At 35.2% G+C, this 15,879-nt stretch overlaps 1 long non-coding RNA gene across 1 annotated transcript in view; it reads right to left on the bottom strand.

The window, feature by feature from the left end:
* The window catches only part of LOC145662106 (uncharacterized), a 40,255-nt gene that overhangs the window by 10,306 nt on the left and 14,070 nt on the right, over positions 1 to 15,879 (bottom strand). Inside the window, exon 2 of the long non-coding RNA XR_014126983.1 lies at positions 2,468 to 2,630. This is a non-coding gene — a long non-coding RNA (uncharacterized LOC145662106). The remainder of the gene's footprint in view (positions 1 to 2,467; positions 2,631 to 15,879) is intronic.

The following is a 15,879-nucleotide window of genomic DNA, read 5'->3' as shown; positions in this document are numbered from 1 at the left end:
TATTTTTTCAGGATTAATACAATATAGACGTAATTGGTATACCAACTGGTGTAGTGCGATAGGAAATAAAAGTTACGGATACAAAAGTGGAAATCACAAGGAATCCCTTCTGACGAAATCTTGCTCCTTACGAAATTTTGAATAATACATTTTGTAAGACCCTCTTCCGTTGCGGGACTCAAGGAGCAAAATTAGTCGAAGTGTGTGGAATGATATTTTTAAAATTTAAAATTAAAATTAAGTTTCATCCTTACACATCTTGTGTGAACTTCGGCCATGATCTTAGTTTGTCTCGAAATTCACTGATTCATATTGAACCCAACTATAGTTTTGGTAGAATAATGAAACTTCCGAGAAAAATTACCATTTCTTTTAAAACTTATACTATTCTTTTTTGGTTTAAAATACCTTTAAAAACACAAAATATTATTCTGAGTTAGCAAAAATAGCAAATTTTGAAGGCGAACTGAACAGAAAGCTGAATTAATGAACTTTAAGCCTCCTTCTCTAACTCTAGTTCGAAATAAAAAGAGAATAGTGATAACTTGAGATTACTAAATTCTATATTATTTTCTAATATGCTTTTCATATATAGGCTATTATCAATAAGCATTAGATGAGAACTTACCTAATTTAAATTTGTTTGATTCCGAATAAAATTAGGATAAGCTCCCTTTGAAGAAAGACTTACTTATAGTTTAGTATTTTTGTGGGGCAACATTTTTTTTAAACGAGCTTAGGTCGTATTTGATTTATAAGTCAAATATAATTCTTTCGTCCAGGTGATGAGTCCGATTAGACTTTCCAACATTTGAATTAATCGAAAAATCCTTTATGAACTCTTTTAACATTATTCTTTTAACGAGAATCTTTAAAATGTTTAGGTGTCCTTATCTCAACTCAGAATATTTTCTTGATCTAACTGGTCTTATTGGGTTTCTCTCAATGACTAACTCAAGTTTGAAATGTACTTGCAAACCTTCTGTATTTCATTAGAGAAAAAAGGTACGACTATATTTCTTATGATATTATAGAAATGTACGGAAGTTTCATGCAAACAAGGTTACTAGAAGTACTGGAATATCATCACAATTACAGAAAACGTTCGTTAACATAACAATCATAATTAATTAAGGATAAGTTTAAATTCAATTTATTCCTACAATTATTTCTCGCTCTCGTAACTTGTATATTAGCTTAAATGCTCGTTCTTCCCAGAGGAAGAAAACCTCTTTCCTCCTTACGGTGCTTATTTGCATCAAAGTGAAATAAACATAACTCAGATTGATTCAAGTGCTAACTGTGCTCAAAAATGGATTCCACACGTTGAAGCTGTTATTCTTAGCTAACAATTTGAACACCTTTTCTGACTTAAGATACGCATTTAAATCAAAGTAAAAGTATACATAAAAGAAAAATATAGGTGGATGCAAAAGCGTTGTTCAAAATATTATTTCAAACGCTCCAGCTGCTTCTTTTTCGTAATGATGAGACAAGAGTCGTAAATTTAAATATGCAGAAAAATTATAGAAATTATACCTTTCTCCCCTAAAAGTGAAATTTTAAAAAAAAGTTGCGACACATATCAGTCTATAATTAATGAAAAAGAGTAATACAGAGTTTCATGTCTCCGACTTGAGTGGTTCTGAATTACGCCATTTTGGGTGTAAATTTTCACCCCCCACACCCCGATTTGATCACAGATTTTAATCAAAATGACCTGATAAAAACTGATTATAAGGTTGATACGTATTAGAGAAAGTATTTGGCACGAGAAAGAAAGTATTTGATAGTTGACAAATTTTCATTTACCAATAACTCGGGAACAAATGAATTAATTTGAATCTTTTTGTTGCTATCCTTGGAATAGTCATAACTTGATAACTTGCCTAAATCAGTACTCTAATAGGTTAATTTGTTGTTGAGTCATTAGGAAAAGAAATTTTGTCAATTGAACAATACTTTCTTTCGTAACTGTACTGGTCATCGTAATAGCGCTTGTACTTGTTAATCTTATAGAAATCACTACTATTGTACGAATAGTAGTGATTTTTGTTGAACATGTTGAGCTATACATCTTCTGTTGAATCAATAAACTCTTCCTGATCTCGCAGTAATTCAATTCTCTTAGATGATAATTTTACTAGTGTGGTTGCTTGTTATAACCGTTGCTCAAGTTTTGTTTTCCGTCTTATAATTTAAGAAAATGTGACTAAAGAAGCAAGTAAGCGCATTATTTAATGGGGTCAGAATGGACAATTGCCTCACCATAGTTTGATTATATACATTTTAATCAATAGAATAGTAGGTAATATACTAACGAAATGTGGAACTATCTACATTCATGGAGAGCCCTCACCGTTACAAAGCAACACCTGAAATTATAAACTACTAGAAATTGATGTTATGTTTGAATAGAAATTAATATAGTTAAATATTATGTATTTGCAACACACATCTGACTTACCTGTCAATAATAATGGCAAGATGCCTACGACGGCTTCTTGGGTTTCGTCGTTTATAAACACAGGTGGCTTGCTTACATATTTCTCTGGTTCTCTCTATCAACCAGGTATCTCCAACCGCGTAAAAATTACCATTTACTGGCCAATAACAGAAGTCCGGAGAGGCTACAAAATATTTCAGAAGACCGTTTATTTTAGATCTTGTATTTAATACACAGAAGACCGTTAATACACATTTTATTTTGTTCACTATGTTAAAGTACTGTATTTTAGTCTATGTTCAGTAACATAGGATTCTTTTTAAAATGTCATTACTACTTGCAAATTAAAAAGGGGTGATGATGTGGCTTATTCTGGATTATATAAATAGTAGAAATGAAATGAGACGAAATTAAAATTTCTTAAGAAATAGAGCATCTTCATTATCAAATGACAGCACATATGAAAGGATAAATTGAAAACTTAATCAGGCGAGAAACTGTTAGCACAAACAAACGCAGTTATTTGAAAGTTAAAGTTATTGAACCAGAAGGTATCAGTAAAAGCTTAAGTATTCAGTACATGTAAAAGTATCAACAAATGTAAGAAAGCTTTCAACCTTGTGTTTATATATCAAGGAAAGGGACGGAACAATTCTCACTGATGTGGATAGTATTTTGAAGGTAAAGTAGTAGGTAAAATGATTTATTCGACCATTTGGTAACACAATCAAAAATAATGTTCATGAAGAATATAAACTCATACAACAGAACTGTATAATTCTACGCCTAACCGAACAGAAATTGAAATTGCAATAAAAAAATAAATAAAAAACGCAATTCTTCAGAAGTACACACAATTCTCGCTGAGTTAATTTTAGCTGGAGGAGAAAATTGTAGAACGACTTACACATACTGATTCTTCTCATACGGAACAGAAAGAGATTGCTACAAGAGGGGAAAGAAGCAATCACTCTAAAAATGCACAAGCATGGCGACAAAACTGATCATAATAATTATCCAGGTATCTTTCTTTTGTCAACATTGCGTAAAATCATCTTAAACATTCAGTTAACACGATTGACTCCATGCACAGATGAAACTATTGAAGATTATCAGTGCAGATTTCAGCGAAATTGATCAACTACCGACCAGATATTTGCTATTCGTCTAATACTTAAAAAAAAAAAGGGAATGTATCTATCTTGTTTAACAAATCCTCTATTTATTGATTTCAGAAAAGCCCACAACTCGATTAGGATAAAAATACTGCAAAACAAATTTGACACAATAGAATACATTTTAGATTGATAAGGATGCTATGTGAAAGCCAAAATAAAGTCCGAGTCATGCGCGCCGACTACGTGGGTGCTCCGGGGCTCCAGCACCTACACAAATAATCTTGTGGGTGCGGCGCACGCACAAGATTTTTAGTTTGATAGAAACAAAATAAAATACATATTTCTCATTTGCCACTATGAAAAAATAATAAACAATTAAAACATGGAGATGGAAGTTAAAATTTCTAACCTGTAAAACATAATTGTTTGTTTCAAATGTGTTTGTGCAAAGGCAACAAAGCAACCCATTACCCCTTCCATGGCTGTCTCTGGCCTAATCAAGGACAGTCTCCAATGACAGTATTCATAAAAGATTTTAACTAAAAAAAATCAATCAAAACTATCGAGACACTTCTGAAAACATATAACACGTCTCGCTATTGATATGCACCCACATAAATTTTGGAAAGTAGGCGCTCTTGGTCCGAGTGAGAAAATGCTTGTTACGAGCTTCCACGTAGAGAATTGCCTCAAACAAGGGAATGAGTAAAGACAATTAAAACTTAATTGGTTGTTACAGTTTATTGAGGACATAGTCTCCCTTACGATAATGCCAATGGCCAATATATGCTGCGTATTATAACGAATTCAAAATAACATATCAAAAAGATGTAGTTGTCGTACGTTCTAAAATTAAGAACAAATAAAACAAAGGTATGAACATTAAAACAAAGGGTCACATAAAGGCTAAAAAACAATGAAACACAAAATATACATATAACTTGAAAATAAGTCACTAATAGCAATAGTAGAAATATAACGGGAGAAATCTATGAAGATAACAACAGATCACGTTAACAAGTTCGATCTCATGAACAAAATTAGATCACGTTCACTTAAGACCGCTCAGTAAGATTCGGAGGTTAAAGAATGTGCCGAACTCTCAGTGGGACGATAGATTCTTCTCAATACGGACGGTTAGCGCCTCATACTAGATAGGAATGTGTGAGATGAGAGTGTATTTGATGTGCAGTTGAGCCAGATTCACTTCATCTCGTAACTAGTACGCGACGACATCTATCAATTGCCCAAAATACGTTTCACAAAATAGAACCAATATTCATTGACCTGGGTCCAATCTTCTTGTTAGTGAGAGCGTATTCGTTGAACAAAATAGATGGGAAGGTCCGAGCATAGGGGACAGTGTTTCATTGTAACACTTGCTAATGCTGTTTTCTGGTTACTGTGCCAGCATACATTTCCCCGAATACAACGTGTACCCGGTACCCAGCTAAAATAAACGACATAATTATGTTGTAGTTGCATCAATGTCTTATACTAGCAGCTGTTTACTAAAGACATTATGTAGACTTATCATAACTCTTCGTGAATCAGTGAAGATAAGCACATGATGCAGAGCGAAAGCTGAATCATGTTAACATGATCAAGTCTAGATTCTGCTATTTCAGCAATGAATATTGACCACAAATCATGTATACTGAGTTCCTAACTTTTTCCTCTGTGATGGAAGCACAGAATTCCCGCTGTGCGAACTGCCCGTTTAAAACACGTTAAAATAAGACTACTGTTCTAGCAACGTTTCGCACTTTTGCAGAAATTAATGGTTACTTGAGATGTATAGTGTCAAAACTATACTACTAATGGAGTATTTACTCCAGGTAGAACAGCACCAATATATCAAAGAAGAAAATGATCCTACAAATTCGTCTGCAGTGAGACCATCATAAGCACAAATGTAACATTGTCGTGCTGCATATCGGTCATAAATCTGGCTACCGCGCAACAGAAATTGGCAGTAGTGGTCAGAAATACAACTCATACGGACTTCTGAGCAGTGTATCATGACAACAGCCTAAGGAAGGTTTGTTTAATTCTGTATAAAGGTTAACAATACACTAGTAGCTAGCCTAAAATTCAGGTGATGAACCTTTTCAAGTTACTTCAGTATAGAGGATCGGCCATAAGAATAAGCAACACAAATGTATTCCAACTTGTACCGGACTAGATTATGATATAAACTAAACAGAATAATATGATAAGCACCATATATATGGAGCGATAGTGCACAAAGCAAATTTAGAGCGCACGGAAAGAGTTCTTAAGATTACGAGTGTGTAGTGCTCACGTTAAGTGGTGGTCAAAGGTCAAACTCATTAATTGGAATGTGTGAACGAATGCTAGACGAATACCATCCAGATATAATTCCGAATCAACAAATACAAATTCGCTGGTAGCAGAAATGTACACAATAAGTTCTTTTTGGCGAGAAAATCGAAACCGTGTTTCTTTCAATCAGCGAATAAAACAATTTAATGTCAAGTTGGGACCTTCTAGATGCCACCGAGGAGGAGATTAAATCGGAACTGGCTAACCAACATGTTGAACTCGTTGTTACTCAGTCACTGATTCTTACTTTCAGTTTGTCTACACTTCCGAACTACGTGAAGGTTGGTTATTATCGATTTAAGATTCACCCCTACATTCCCATTCCCCTGTGTTGTTTGAAATATCAGCACTTCGGACACACTAGTACGTCTTATAATGCGAGTGTTGCTCTTTGTGCGAATTGTGGAAAGGGTAGTCATGATGCAGAACCCTATACAGCGACTAACAACCAAGCTCTTCGTATCAATAGAGAGGGCGTACATTCTGCTGGATCCCGGGACTGCTCAGGCTTTCTATGTGAGAAACGTATCCGAGAGCGAATGTTTGTTGAGAAGATCTTGCTGATGAAAATTGTGGCTTAAAAGAAAGCATTCTTTCCTCGCTTTCTGTGCCCTTTGCCACTGTTGCAGCCAGTGCTTGTAAGTCTGTGTCAACCCTGGCTTCCGAGATTTCCACCCAAACTGATGTTGTTCCCAAGAAAGTTCAGAACTTCCGACCCTGCTACATCGAATAATGAACCCCCCCCAAAACACCAAGTGTTTCTACTACTGTGGTCTTCAGTTAACACCAGCTCATTGCAATTCAATTTATATGGCCGGCTTAAAATATAGCTAGTATATACGACAACTCAATGATATGGTTTCTTCCTCGAAAAGACCGAAATCTATATCTATTCGTAAGCCACCCGGTTTCTTTAATATCTGACATGATGGAGGGCAGATTAATGGAAAGTGAGTGCACTATGTTTGGTCTCCTGGAAAGATTCGCCTGAAGAGTTAATTTCTGAAATGTTAGCTTTTCTATTTATCATTATTAATATATTTTTACTATTTCTTGTTATTGTTCTATATATGTTATTCTTATAAATTTATTATTTTGTCTCTTCTTACAGATTTTTATTTCTCCTTTATAGCAGCTGTTGGTTATATTTGACTATGTTTGTTTTTAAATGGGAGTCTTGTTGATCGTGACTGTGCTAAATATCCTCGATGCTGACGTCCCTATTAAATCTCAACAAATCAATCAATTAATCAAATAACTGCCAAACAGTAGTCAAAGGGGTTCCACAACTTAGAGACAATATGTAATCTTTCCAATGTTTGCGCTTTGAACATTTTATCAGTTATCTATAACGGGTAAAAAACATTACAAAATTTGTAAAGATTATTGATTGTTGGATGTCATTCAAGTTCGCAAGGCATGTGGATGAGCCATGGTAATCTCACAGATTTCAGCAGACAACCATAGAACTTTCAATCGTGAACCACCGCCTCCGCGCTCTTGTATAGAACTACAGGAAGCATCAATCACAATCTGCTCAAAAAGATCTACAACAGGTTAAACGAGCAATTTTTAGGAGAATGAATGAAACTCACTAATCTTCCAATAAGTTTACCAATCAGCACGCTTCTAGTCGAAATATTGAAGATTAGCATTAATTAGTAATAGCCTGACTTCGTCATCACTGGAAAATGACCACTGTCACAGAAATCTAGGTCCACTCTGCATTGCAGAAAAGTTACAAGGACTATAATGCTAGAGACCAATGCATGAGTTGGTGCTGGATTCAGTAGAAAAATGACTAGGGCTATTATCGCTAAGGACAAACGTTCTACGCTAATGAGAAATTCCGTAACCTTAACTTGATGGTCACATTCGGAAGTTCCGATAGATTTCCATAGACGATGATGCTCATTGAGATATCCGATAATCAACAGAAGTGGCTCGATTGTAAAATTGAATTAGATTTGCTGCCAAAAAGACTTCAGCCCGAAGTATACACAATGAACAGATGGTGACTGGGCAAGGGAAAAATAGCATACACCGAATCGGCTTAGAACCTTGAGTCGATGTTGATATACATGAAATAAAAATCTCTGACAGTGAGTACAGCAATGAGTACGCTGTCAGCAGCACGAAAATCAATATGTGTATCAAATTTGTTTATTCTGTAACGAGTTAGAACAAATAACTAACTGGAAAATGAAGTTATTGCAAGCAGACAACTGTTGGTGAGTGGTCAGAGATCGGTTCCTTCAATTCTAGAAGGCGACAGGAAACGTCTTAAGATTTCATTGAAAAGGCGCCATATTTGAAAAGATTAATGTTTGATACAAGCTACCCCATGAGATGATTACCGTTCACTCACTCGATAAAACCATATACGATTTTAGTGAAATTGAAGATATCTTCGAAATGACGTTGATTTTGGTGTTGATTTCGACTACGTGTTGATTTAACTTGATGATTGAAATATAAGGTCAGTGACGTTTAGATGGCGAAAGTGTTAAGAGCATTCAGAACATGGCAAAGTCCTATTAATACAGGAACCAATAAAATTCTATCTAACTTAAGGCTGTGTCCAACACTCGGAATGCAATGGGATTTCCCTTTACAATAACATGACATTTATTTCCAAAATATTATGAAAACTATTTAATTAATACATTTCGACATTCGTCCAAATGTTTGTTTGTATTAATATTGCATGTTCAGTTTTACTTTTTCTTGCTAGGGTGATATTAGATTGAGCTAATTAAAAATTGATTTTTTTCCATTGAAAAACTGCTTAAAATATGGCCCTAAATTTTGCAACAGCACAAAACAGCAGAAAGGAGGCTAACCAGGTACGTTTCCTCTCCGTTAGGTCACGTGCGTGAACTTACGATTGTCTCTGGAGACAAAGAAACCGATGGAATGCAGATTAACAGCAGATAAGAGCAGAGTCGGTTTTCTCTCTCTCTTCATAGATCGTAAAGATTTCATTGATTCTACGTAAACATCTCCGCCAATAGTTACCTGTAGAGGCATATTGGAGCTAAAGACGTACGAAAGTTTCAGAAAATCTGTCTATGTTGCATTTAAGTGAGGGAAGTGTTCATCTTATATAGTAGTTTCGAACTGTATAATGCAGAGTAAACTCACTTATTTGTCGCATCAACCGACAAAAGTTTACATAGTGATCAAAGAGGATTTACCTTGTTGTGATGGGATAGTGTAACATGTCACTCTGTGTAACATGTCAATTCAATATTCTAAAATGTGGACTGTTATTTACTTAATGATCTAGTGAGTTGTTTAATAATTTTCCAAAAAAAAAAAAAAAAAAAAAAAAGAGGTTGTAACAGTTATTATAATTATTAAATTCATTCTATTTGGAGTCTTCGATAAAATAGTTTCGTTTGTCAACTTTTTGAATATGGCGCCTCTAGGGGTGACTGCTGTTACTTCACCCAGCACTTGAGTTATCCTGAATTGATGTGTGCTGGAAATGTACTCGATAAAACCTTGTAATAGTAAGCTCTATCTATCGCAAGTTGGTGAATTATTCTATTAAAGAGTTGTGTGTATATAACAAGTGAATTCAATTCAATATTCTAAAGTGTGGACTGTTATTTACTTAATAATCTAGTGAGTTGTTTAATAATTTTCATAAATTTAAATCGGATTCATATATGTTCTAATGGAGACTTAACTGTGTGATTAAATGGGATATAGACATTTTGTATTAACCATACTTATAACTTCCTATATTTGATATATATGTTTGAGAATTCGGTACAATTATTCAATTCATTTCAGGTCGTTGTGGTATATGATTAAGTTGAGATTTATTGAGACTAATATTAAATTCACTTGCATTGGATTTAATGTGTCCAATTAGTAGCAGTGAGTTTAATGGCTTGGAAGGAAATTTGTAAAGTCGATTGATTTTTTTTAAAGATGAGATTACTAAATCATTAACTTATTATTTAACGATCCTAATATTAAAACCTTGACCTGTTTATGGTTTTTGGTATTAACCTAATTTCTAGGAACGTTGTATAGTATCCATATTTAAGCTAAACATATTGTGGCCCTTAGGATTACTGGCAACCACACATAAATTAAAAATATGTATATATTGATTCTCTAATGTGGCGGGTCTTCACAAGTGGGAGGCCCGTGTCGAGTAACGACCTCTTATCTAAATAGGAACGTTACAATAGCAAACTGCAAAATTGTTAATATATGTGGAAGAAGAAAATGACCGAGAACTGCTTCTCGGTGTATTTTATCGTTTTTACTCTATGGAAATCAATATTGTAACCGGAAGTAGTAGTAAATTTCTACCAGTTCTGGTTTTAATAGAAAGATACGGATGGATATGGTATGTTTTCTAGCGATGTTGAATCAATTCCCTAAAAACGCTTGTTGCTAGCCATTCCATTTTTTGAATTATAGCTCGTAAGTGGTCGATCTCTATCACCTGCGATTTAAAAAAGAAGATTGACGGAGAAGATGAACCTATTCTTAGAATGCTAAATCGATTTCAGAAAACCCTTCTTGATATCTCTTACCGCTTTTGGTCTGATGCCTGTTAACAGACAGACGGACATAGCCGTTCTATTAGACTTCCGATATTTATGCATAGCATATTTTGGAAGTTTAATAAACCTAGGAGGTAGAAATATTATTCATAAAATCTATTTTCGTGCAGATTAAGAATATGAGAATTTCAAGAATGCTTTTACATCAGTTATGCCCTAAAGAATAACGGGTACCCCTGTGGCTCAGTGGTAGAGTGCTCACCTCTGGTTTGTGCAGTCCCCGATTCGATCAAAGCCAAGTCTATACTTTACGGTGTACAAAGTCCACTGCGCAGGTTTTCTCTGCGTTCTTCCGTTCCCCTCCTTTTTCTTCATTCCACAATTTCATTCATTCTCATCATCACCGTCTCCTTTATCCTAGCTGCCATAACGGTGAGACATAAATCACAAAGATTTCATTTCATTTCTAAATAATAAACTAATGCATTCTACACTGTTCTAGTCTTGGTTAATGCCCCAATAATAGCGAACAGATTGATAATATGATTGATACCCAACATATGCCAGGTACAAGCAATAATTCTATCTATTTCGTTCTTATAGTGTTCTCCATGAGACAACAAGTAAGGTTTTCTAGTCTCGTCTCCTAAATTTCATAGGTCTCGTCTCGTCTCTATTCTCGAACACTTCTTTTACTCTTGTTTTAAAATTTTATTGTTCCGTTTTGTTAACTTGTGTAAAAAAAATCATGACATAATTTTCTTCTTAATTTTACCTGAAAGTTATCACAAAAGTTCCATGTCACGATTGGTCCACGAATGATATGATATAACAACATTTAAACCATATTTCTTATTGGAGTAACTTGTGTAATGACTTGCATATTTTAACCTCTTCAGGGACGAACTTTTTAAAGATGTGAATTTCTTTCATATTCTTATATTTTGGTTATTGGCATTTATCTTAAACATAAAAAAGTTTTTTTTCGCTAGTGCCAAATTCTAGCCAATCACAAGGCCGTTCTCAAATGGTCACAAATATGTACTTGTTGCGGATATGTAACATATTGAAATTCACAATATACGGAAAGAAATAACAAAATATGGAGAACTTCCAAAACACTTGTTCAATAATGGCTCTATACCGGCTTTACTTTTTATATCTTCCTGGAGAAAGAGTCCACTTGAAATTACAGTGTTGCAAACTATATGTTTTATTAAGTTTGCCGTGGTTACCAGCTATTAATTCCATTCAAAAATTTAGTACAATATAAATCTTTTTCAAACTTTGTATTTAGGTCATTAGAATATTGACAGCCAAACATGTATGTATTTAGTTCACTGTCGTGGAGAAATTATGTTCGTCATTTTGAACAGCAAATCGCGTAGTTTCTCGAACAATTAGCTCTACAATATCTTCCGGAAATAAATTCCGATAAAATGAATAAGGTGTTTCTGGATTCTCCATCTGGGTAAAGTTGATGTTAGTAGTGCCTCTGAAAGGAGGGCGGTTCTCTGCAAAATCGTTGTCCTTATTTGCATACCATATTGGTTTCCTTCCATTACTTGATGAAGTCCGTTGTACTGTCCCTGTATAATATTCACCATCTTTCACAAATGTTTGTGGAGCAGAAAGATCACTAGACTGATGAGAATCTACAGAATCCTCTCTCGAGGTTTGTATCGAGAACAGATCGGTAGAATGATGGGAATATCCAGAAGCCTTTCTCAAGCCCTATGGTGTGTGTGTGTGTGTGTGTGTGTGTGTGTGTGTGTACATTGATGTTCACCACTGTTGGAGACAGTCTGGGACACTACTACCTTTGAAGTTCCAGGTTGATTGCTACTTGCTATGAAAGAATTCACTATTTCACTTATATCATTGTAGTTATCATCATCCAAATGTTCCATCAGAGTTTCTGGTTCACTCCCTTCATCACTTGCAATCAAATACAAATAAGAGCTATTAAGATCTACTCAGTTTATAATTTCTATAATATCTTTCTCCCCTAGCCTTCTTGTGGACACTTTTCCAACAACAAAAATCCCGAGAGAAACTAATGATTGAAGATGTACCAGCATCATTTCACACAAAATGCTATTCACTGTATATGGGACAAGATAGGTTCTCCTGATGCACTTTGTATACAAATGCGTACGTTTCAAAACATATCGCTTGCAACGCACGTAAACACGATGTTGGACACACAATAGTTTAAACTAGAATAAAGCACTGTGTTTGATGTTATTAAAAATTCTAGCCACAAAAGAAAAAAAACACCAACAACAATCACTAGAAGACAAAGAGTAAGTAACTTTTATACAGAAACTCTCCGCTGCACCCTCTCGTGGTCTATTGTTTGTAACAGCAAATCAAGTGCAAACTGGAAAATAAAAACAAGTACAGGAGGAAAATATAATGTCAAAGGTAACAATCGTGAGAGTTTAGCAGATGAGGACCATTTTCTGGGCCATTAAAATAGCATTCAGATTAATGGCAACACATGTGTCAAGCTCCATGAAGAGGTTAAGATAGATAAATGCTCTTCATTGCTTTCATACCATTATTTTATCGATTTGTAGTATTTTACATATGAATCATGTAACACTAAAACAGTGTTTGAGTCCCAAGACTTGGGAGAATTAGTGTTGCCCACGAGAATCGAGAAATTTCTTGTCTCGGAAACGAGACCTGTCGTGTTTCTTGCCTCGTCTCAAATTTAGAAAGGTACTTCTCGTGCCGTATTCGAGATTATATTCAGGACAAGACGAGAAATTTCTAGTCTCGTGGACAACACTACGTTCAGGATAGGACGAACTAGTGGACTTGCACGAGGATGCGTCTGTAGGGAGCAGGCGCGTTAGCAACGGTGAGTATGCGCGTAAACTAGAAGTTTATCCAATCATTATGTGAACTATAAATAAAAAATATACGTTTCGAAATAGTAAAATTTAAGTACATCACGAATATCGACCAATATCCAGTTTCTTTTTTTCTTACGCCATAGATAAATATTTTCTAGTATAAACTCCCAAGGTGCTTGTAAAGATGTTAGTTTCAAATGCAAATTAACAAGTATCTCTGACATTTTCATTCAAGAGGTCAACACTGGAAGTTCCTTCGACAATACGACTACAGTTACTAACATCTTACGTGTACTTATTTCTGTGATAATTCAGGTTAGAACTTCTTATAAAGTATTTCTACTTATAATATCGATTCAAATGTTATCAACACCAGTGGCGTATTTAGGATCTTGTTTCAGAAGGGATTGCTTAAATAAAGCAATTTCGTCCTAGCTTCATGGGAGTCCCTAGCGGGGGGGGGGCGGAGGGACGCGTCATCCAGATTTTAGTCAAACATATTTAAAGAAACTATACTACTTTGTATATATATCTAACTTTTGTCGGAAAGAGGATTTTGATTTTGATTCATCTGAACGCCTCCCCCCCCAGATTTAAAAAGCTAACGACCCCAGTGCTTGCTTAAATATTCAATAAAAGAATAAAAACTTATATATCCTCAGAAACTGAAAGGAGAATACGCTCTCACTCTGCAGAGCCAATCAAGTTTTGTCTTCATTTTTACAGCCATCTTTACAAAAAGTACTTTTTATTATGTGCAAAATGTAAATGTTTTATTGGGTTACATTGCCAAAACTGTTATACACGTGTTATTAATACTTATATATTTGGTGCCTTGGTCAGTTTTGTTTCATTAATGATTATATATATCAACATGCATGACAGTGCATGGCAACCAAGTTCCGCGAAGAAAATGAAAACTGGCCTGCACTGCCGTAAGCATATTATACAGGAACAAGAGTTTTGGGTAAAACACCGCTTTCAAGGCTTTGTAAAAACGATTCAATTAAGGGTAGAAACATGAAATTTAGAATTTGAGGAGATATCCGAGAGATGTACTCATATGCCAAATCTCACATTCCTACCTCCAACCATATTCGAGTACTGGACCTCTAAAATATGCAGTTTTCAGGCTCACTGACTCACTGACTCACTCATCAAAATGATTAGGTACTTCCCAATGAGATAGAGACGTGAAACTTTGCATAAGGGTACCCTATAACAACTTGAGTATGGAAATAGTCCGAAATCTGAAAGATGTGCTATAGAAAATTTTTTATGGGCAAAAAACTGCCCTTAGCACATTCCTCAGATTTCGGACCTTTTTCCATACTCAAGTCGTTATAGGGTACCCTTTTGCAAAGTTTCACGTCTATACTTAATCAATTTGATGAGTGTGTGAGTGAATCGATTTCTTGCTTGGCTAAGGACAATTTTTTTGCCTATAACAACTTTCCCTTCGGACATTTCTCAAATTTCGGATTTTTCCGTACTCAAATCATTATAAGATGCCTTTGTGCGAGTTTCACGTCTCTGTCTCATTGGGAAGTACCTAATCCATTTGATGAGTGAGTAAGTGAAACGATTTTTTCCTGGCTAAGGACAGTTTTTGGCCCATAAAAAATTTTCCATATCAGATTCTTCAGATTTCCGACTTTTCCCATACTCAAGTCGTTATAAGATACTCTTATGCAAAGTTTCACGTCTCTATCTTATTGGGAAGTACTTAATTAATTTGATGAGTGAGTGAGTGAAATGATTTCTTGCTTGGCCAAGGACAGTTTTTTGCCTGTAATAACTTTCCGATAGGACATTCCTCAAATTTCGGCCTTTTTCCATACTCAAGTCATTATAAGGTCATATTAAAAACTATCCTTAGCCAGGAAAAAAATCGTTTCACTCACTCACCAAATTGATTAGGTACTTTCCAATCAGAGTTGGCGTGGGTCAATGAAAACTTGACCCACGACCCACCACCCACCGTGACCCACGACCCACTCTGACCCACCACCCACCGTGACGCACTCTGACCCACCACCCACCGTGACCCACCACTCTCATCTACTGTGATCTACTCTGATCCACGGCCTCTTCTGCACTGACTAAAGATTTTACACTTGTAATAAAACAAGACTGAAATTGTCACTAATCGGAGTTTGAATTTCTAGACAATCGCTCAAGCAACACTCTGTTACAATAACGGTGGATCTGACCTTTACGATATAAAATGGTAAAGTGTTTGTCAGTGAGGAAATTAAAACAGTTCGAAGTGGGGGGAAATTAGTGTGTGCCTAAAATATACTTGTACTAAGAGAGTATTCTTGCAACTGTTAATTTCTGAACGCATTCCAAAAGAAACTTCTATTCGCAGGAAAATACCCCTGTACAATATGGTTATGGTTTGTCAGTTCATAGTATTTTTCTTACAAAAGACTTGAAAAATCAGTTTTTCATAGCGTATAAAGGTGCTCGGGTACCCTATGTGAGAGCATCTCCATAAAGTATGCTCATAATTGTAATTTGTGTAATCACTAAAACACTATGTTAAATTTAAGTTACAAATATACATATTTGCA

The sequence above is a fragment of the Thermobia domestica genome, chromosome 10 (genome assembly GCF_964235325.1).
Source record: "Thermobia domestica chromosome 10, izTheDome1.hap1.1, whole genome shotgun sequence".
In the NCBI taxonomy this organism is placed as follows: domain Eukaryota; kingdom Metazoa; phylum Arthropoda; class Insecta; order Zygentoma; family Lepismatidae; genus Thermobia; species Thermobia domestica.
Note: the sequence above shows the minus strand (reverse complement) of the source record. Positions and strands in the feature narration are given on the sequence as shown.